The sequence below is a fragment of the Halyomorpha halys genome, unplaced genomic scaffold (genome assembly GCF_000696795.3).
Source record: "Halyomorpha halys isolate HHAL.00 unplaced genomic scaffold, Hhal_1.1 Scaffold127.1, whole genome shotgun sequence".
Taxonomy (NCBI): domain Eukaryota; kingdom Metazoa; phylum Arthropoda; class Insecta; order Hemiptera; family Pentatomidae; genus Halyomorpha; species Halyomorpha halys.
This window is the reverse complement of record NW_027107825.1, coordinates 407,556-414,975: the sequence shown is the minus strand read 5'-3', so window position 1 is coordinate 414,975 and position 7,420 is coordinate 407,556.

Genomic DNA, 7,420 nt, shown 5'->3' with positions numbered 1-7,420 from the left:
AAAGTAAAAAAAAAAAAAAAAGTTGTTTTATTGACCTAGAATCCCTAAAAGTATTCTCTAAGAATGCTATCAGTTCATTCACATTAGCGAACTCGCAAGTGGTATTTATATAGTCAGCATCTCCCGTCAGTCTAGCTAGTATTTTACTGAGTAAGCGCTGGTCGTTTAAATCCCTGAGTTCATTGTCCGGTTTGCAGACGATGTTGTGCACTTGTCTACATACGGTAATAAATTGTGCGGATCCCCATTAAATGTAGGGATGTGATCATAGTCCGCGGATTTAATTGCAAAAGTGGTTGCCATTTCGTCTAATTTTATGAATTTCATAATATCTATTGCTCTTAATTGTGATAATCTTTCGGATAATTTTGACATAAAATTACAATGTATAATATGTATATATGTCAATTAATTTAAATAAATGTTCTAAAGAAAATATAATGAAAATAATAAAAGTTACAAAAAAAATGTTTTCCAAAAAAAGCTTCACTCACAATTCCTCCAAGAGTTTCGATGTCTGTCGGGGTGATCAGACGATTTAAGCTCAGCAGTGGGTCCTTTTCCAAGATCTAAGAGTCTAAGCGGGGTGCCAGTCTCTTACAGGTGCGATATCCTCGAGAGGTAGATTGAATCTTGAAATCTGGTATTCTGCAGAGTTCGAGTCTAGAACCGCGATGATACTTGCATGCGGTCCCTGTTCGGGCGCCAATTACGAAATTCAACGGAGATAAAGTGAAAAAAACTTTATCTCCGTTGAATTTCGTAATTTTGTAACAGAATGTATTGTAAAAGTGTAGTCACTGAGTCAGTCAGAATGGTCTCTGTTTGAAGATTACATAAATCAAAACAACTTGAAATTGCCCCAATTATTTAGTCACTATATAAAACAAATGGAGATCTACCTGGCCTCAATAGACTGTTGACGTTGGTTAGACATATTCAACATAGTGCTCCATCATACTTATTTGAATACTTTAATTGAAAATAACCACGATTAATTCGTTACTTTTCCATTTAATTTATTTAATAATTTAATGAGTGAGTAAAGTTAAGCTCAACCAGGGTCAAACATGAAAGGAGAGAAAAAGTAAGGCAGATACAGCAATGAATAAAGAAAGAAATCAAGCAAGAGCCATCCAGTCAGCATGACATAATTAATCAATCAAAAGCATTTATTCCAATAGAAAAATATCATATAAAGTAAAAATAGGATCAGAGCATCTCAATTTTGCTAAGTATGATTCTTTTCTTTCTGTATCAGGTTTCATTTTTTATTTTGTATATTTAATTTTATTGTTTTGATTAAATTATATGTTAAAAATACAATGTAAAGTTAATTCTACACCTTTATTCAAATCTATCCTTACAGTTTTCTATTCAGTTATTTAAATTCCAATTTAGCCCACTCATTTTGATTTATAACTAGGCCTAAATCCCTTATTTCTTGATCATGGGTAATATTTAGTTTCACCTAAATTATCTTTATAGTTAATCAGTCCTTTTAATTACTCTGATCATCCTGCTCTCACCTAAAAGGTCATAAACTCATTTCATTTGTGTTTTTCATTACCTCTCAATTACAGGAAGACTGAAAAACGGAGTCAACTCACTGAACAGGGATCTCAAATTCTTTTTCTGAACTACAGCATGCTGGAATATGTTCACCAACCCGTAATTGATTTTTTTTTGTCAGCTTCCAAATTACTTCAAATATTACTTTCTGAATTATAATGTATGGATATAGTGCTAATTACCTACTCATAGATGTTCAGTTTATTGGTACTAAAGATAAAAAAAAATTGTGGCACTCAGGAGACTGACCTATAGCAGTGAAACTTCTGGAAATGTAATAATGTATTAAAATTTTATTAATAATGATTATATCTTAAGGCTGAAGTTCCTTCATAATAATGAATAGAACAGAACTGCCATTTCCTAAGTCAATTCTAGCTCGAAAACTTTTATATTGTAATAGGGGAGTATGATAGGAGCTCACTCAATTGGACCAGCTCTGCCGGACTGTTAAGTTCCCCTTTGCTTCTCCTCTCTTATACATTATAATTTATACAAACCTATACAATTTTCCTGCTAAAATATACCAGTGTTGCCCTCGCGCCCCCCACCACTTCTGTTTCATCTCAGGTCACACAATCAATTTATTCCCATATAATTTTTTTTTTCTTGAGTTTTAGAACGTCAAATAAGAAGTTTCACTTCAAAATATGTAATATTCATTGATAGTCTGCTGCTATTGGGGCATGTGGCTCAAAGTAATCAATCAGGACGCCTCTACACTACAATGAATGCCAGTATAGTGTGCAAGAGACCACATGGGAGGCCAAAAACCAGATGGATAGATAGAATTAACAAAGATGCAAAAGAGCTGCATGCAGTAACCCAAGACAGGCTGATTCAGGCAGCCAAAGTTCTACAAGGTCTAGAGCCCACCTATGTACATATATATATCGCCATAGTTATTATTCCTATGCTTATTTATTACAGAATAATTTCTAGATTCGTATTTCTTTGTTTTATTGAACCAGCTTTCTTGCAGCAGCACGATATGTACCTCATTTATATCCATATAATTAATTAGTTCTTGAAATTTATTATTAATGCTCCGGCAGTTAAATTGGATAATGTTTAAATTATTGAAGCATTTGATCAGTTTCGGTCGTGCCATGATAGAATATAATTGATAAAGTAGAAATATATATATGTGTTGTGTTACGAAAGTTTTGGAATATTGAGACTCTATTCCTTGTTATGTATTATTGTTTCTCGATATGGTGATAAGCTATTTATGATTTGTTTGTTTTCTTGGACAAAAGTGTAGAAAGATTGACCTATTATATTGACTGTTTCCTTTTCATCTGATAAGTTTCGTATCTTCATCATTAATGAATTAAGGAATTGTATGTATTTGGATTCTGTTGTTCTTTTGTGTGGGCTATTGAAATTTGAACTTTTTGAAATGGGAAGTACTGTATCGGAAATTTCTGACCTTGACGGAGGGGGTGAATCTCAGGGATTGTCAATAGAGTAAACAGTTCGCGGTCTTTTAGTTGGCATAGCTTTATATTTCCTTAGAGAAAACTTTGTTAAAGAGCGATTGTGATTAATCTTATCACCGTATAAATTTGGGTCTCTGTTTGTGGCAGTTCCGGAAAATCAAGGAGAGAAAAACTATTTGATATGGTTATAGGTGGTACGAACGTAGGGTCTCATTGTAATTTACGGGTTGTGTTGCTATTATTTCTTTTATTTTTTCATCTCGCTTTCTTTCTGGACAGGTCTTGTATGTAGTTAAATGCTGTAGTTTATAATGAAAACATTTAATTGTGTTAGCTCACTTATTTGTTTCGTGAGTATTTTCCCCACAATTGCTACATTTATTTTTCCCCCGACATTTTTCCTTTAAATGTCCGTAATTTAAGCATTTTCCACAAAATAATGGCCTAAAGACATATGGTTGAACTTTATGTGGTGCTAAGTAAAGGGTTACACTCTCTGGTACGCGCTGTGAGTGAAAAGTTAGTTATACAGGTGTAGCCATTTTTATAACCTCCTCACCATTAGTCTCTCGAAGGAACAAGGGACGTACACTAATTATTTTTTCTGTACAAACTAAATTTTTAAATATTTCTTTTTCATTGATAAGGTATTCACCTTTGATAACTCCATATTTGACTGTGTACTGTTTTGGAATGAAGGCTTTGAGGTTATTTGTTTTAAGAAGGCTATTAGTTATAAATCGATTGGCGTACTCATACATTCTAAAATTGATTTAAATTTGGTTTTTATTCTTTCTCCTAATAGAAATTACTTCTAAATTACTTAGTCCTAGTAGTTTAGCTATTTTCATATCATGAAAAGATTCTGATTTATTTTCGTCATCTTTCTCGACTATTACTACATAAGGGGCTCGGAGATGCTTAAGGAATTTTGGATAGTTTTCAATTTTCAATTTGTTGAAACAACAGGAAAAGCCACAGAAGTTGGACACCAGTACATTCTAAAAAAAATTCGGTTGAAACAACTAGCAGCGAGGGACCTGGGATACAAAATGGCCCCTCAAATTACAGAGAGGCGTAATATATAATAAAGGCTTATGTTATTATATATTAGGCCTCTTTCTGATTTGACAAATAGCATAAGCTTTTAGATGACTCATTCAGGTCGAGAAATAAAACAAAAAGTTCGCATTTCCAAGAATCGTAAGAGTGGAGCACAGTAGCAAATTCTTGCTGTAGTATGTTTATAATTCATATTTGTGATTTAGTTCCGTCATTTGCAATGATTTACTCTGAATCATTCAAAACAAACAGAACAATGAAACAATTAGAAACAACACTATGTGTTTATTAACAAGATTACATAACAGTAACACTATAAAGAAAAACAAAACCTTACTAGTAAAAAAAAAAAAATCAAATTCTGGTTGTAACGGCAATTAGTTGCGCGCGCTGTCTGACAGACATCAAAACCCGCTCAGTGCGCTGATGCCACATGGAGGATGTCAGTAGCTCAGGTAACATTTTAATCAAGACCAAATAATTATTATCTGGTATATATGCTTATAAGAGCTAATTGACAGAGAACTCTTAGGAGAGTCCAAATAAATTCACTGTTAAACCGTTTCTTGACGTCATTTTTTTCCTGGAGGATATAAGATCGCTAACCTTAATTAGAGGCTGATGAAAGGTTTCCTTAGAGTCCCTTCGGGGCTCTACCAGGATGTCTCTAATTTTTTTTTAATCACCTTTCTAGTCGTTTCATACAAACGGGAGGTTATCTACAGGTTATCTCCCTATTCTAAAAATGGTAGGAGGATTAAGTTTTCATTAAGTGGGACCGAAATAAATGTCTAACCCCTCAGACCGGAATCATACCGGCGCCGCTGCAGTAACGAAGTAGTTGTGTTAACGCCATAATATATAATTACCTTGTAAATAGTATTTGAGTTTTATTAGTATTTAATTTAGTTACATTTATTTTTATTTGTATTGTTTTATTTAGATTTAGTTATTTGAAAAGAAAAATGTGTGATTATATTTGTTTGTAACAATGAGTTATAGAGACAGTTGCTAGGGGTGATAATTGTTGCTAAGAAGCGTCACCTAGCAACGGACCGACCATCTTAATTTTTTTAAAAGGAGTTCCGGTTAATTAGTGGCCGTGGTAGCGCCTAAGCAGCCCTGTCTGCCCTTATAGTTTAATAGTTTGGACATTTGTTGAGTGTTTTAGTGAGTCATTACATTTCGGAACCAGACCTTTTCTGTGTTTCCACTTTATTAATTGCAGTTCCGACTAATTAGTGGCCGTGGTAGCGTCTAAGCAGCCCTGTTTGCCCTTATAATTTAATAGTTTGGACATTTTTAGTGAGTTAACCGTCATTACAGTTCGGAACCAGACCACTTCTGCGTTTCGACTGTAATATGAGTTCCAATTAATTAAGTAATTAGGGCCAACCCCTGAACCCAAGGAACGTGTGTAACCAGCCCTGTGTGCGTTCATTTTGTCGGCTCGCCTAATACCTTAATGCAACTGTTGGATATTTGGACCATCAATGAGCCACTACACCAACTCTGGTCCATTGCAGCGGTTTATTTAGCTACAGAGCTGCGACCTACTCATATCGGCAGCACTCTTCTGACCTATCGGAGTGGAGCAATCCTTTCGTCGTGCAGTATTTATTTTACATATTTATATTGTTTGTAAATTTGTCTTCTTAATTTATTTATCTAATTTTCATTTTCATAATTTATCGAACTATTTTATTTTTATCTGAGAGACCTTTTTATTTTTACTTGTATATTTTGTTTATGTTAGTTTTTAGTTTTTTCTTTTTTTACCATGTTTATATTGAACCAAATAAATGTTTAATCCGAGCCAGTTTGTTTTTTGTTCATGTTTAAAGCCTTCCAACAAAAAGACATAGTCGGTTTGAGGTGGCTTTAACATTATTTGGTCCTCCGGGGCGGATTGAACATTTATTGGTGTATAACATTATTTGGTCCACCGGTCCTGGGATTGAACATTTATTGGTAATATAACATAATTTTGGTCATCCGCGTCTTGGATTAATCATTTATTGTTAAATGTGTTCATAATTTTGGTCCTCCTAGGATATAGACATTTATTTGAAATTTTGTTCATTATAATTTTATTGTTTATATTAATAGTTGTTTTAAGGTAAGTACTGGGGCCCAAAGCGGATAAAAATAGAATTCGGTTGTCTGAGCTCGAAAATGAGTTAGAGGATTTCGCTCAGGACATAAAAGATACTAGGAATATTGGGTTTTCCTGCTCAGAAATTCCTGAAAAAATAAATTTATTTAAAGCTCGATTATCTAGGTTAGATAGCACTTATGAAAAATTTCAGGGGTGCCTTAAAGAAGCTAAATATTTAGCTAAAATTTTGGAAGATGAATCTATCTCGCGATTTGACCTTTTCGAATCCGAGACTAGAAATCTGTATTACGAGGCTTTGTCCCTTGGGATTGCTGGGGAAACAACCGCCGCCAGTCAATCAGTAATCAAAAATTGTAATCAGTTGGAATTTGAACCGCGCCTTAAATTACCGACCATAAATCTACCCACATTCAATGGACAAATTTCTGATTGGGTTTCGTTCAAAGACACATTTATTTCATTAATTCATAATAATGTAAACTTGAGTGAAATACAAAAATTTCATTATCTCAAGTCCGCTTTAAAGGGTACAGCGCTACAACCAAAGTGGCTATTCTGACAACTTCTGATGGTTATGAACAAGCCTGGGCAGCTCTGGTACAGAAGTATGACAATAAACGAATTCATGCCACTAATTATTTGATTAATATCTTCGGGTTCAAACCTATTGTTAAAGCCCAAAAGTATATATTTTGTTTCCTTAGTTTAATTTTATTTACTTCCAATTGGTGTTTTAATTTTGTTAATTATAAGTTTATTTTTTGTTTTTTTAACCACAAGTTATGTCGTATTTGGTAATTAGAATTTATAACGTAAATATAGTAAAGGAAGGAGGCTTGTTGTGATATGCGTGTATAATAGAAATACGTCGCTTCGGCTCGGCGTATACAACATTGCGAACTGCAATGGGATTAAGGCCTTTAGGCAGACTGATAAGGGAGTCTACAGTCTACATAATAGTGAGAGACACCCACCGGCTCACACCGTAAGAGTTTGTGGGGTTCAATTCAGGACCCTCACCCACCAATAATCGACATATGAATGACGGCGGATGTTCCGGAATGGAAAATAATAAACGATATGCGCATATCGACCCCCCCGACTATCTACTGTGAGTGACTTTTTTTTCTTTCTCTTCATCAAGCCATTCATCATTTTGTTTGCTTCTCTTATTATTTTAATTAATTATTGTATAAAGAGAATTGATTTTGTTTATATATATATA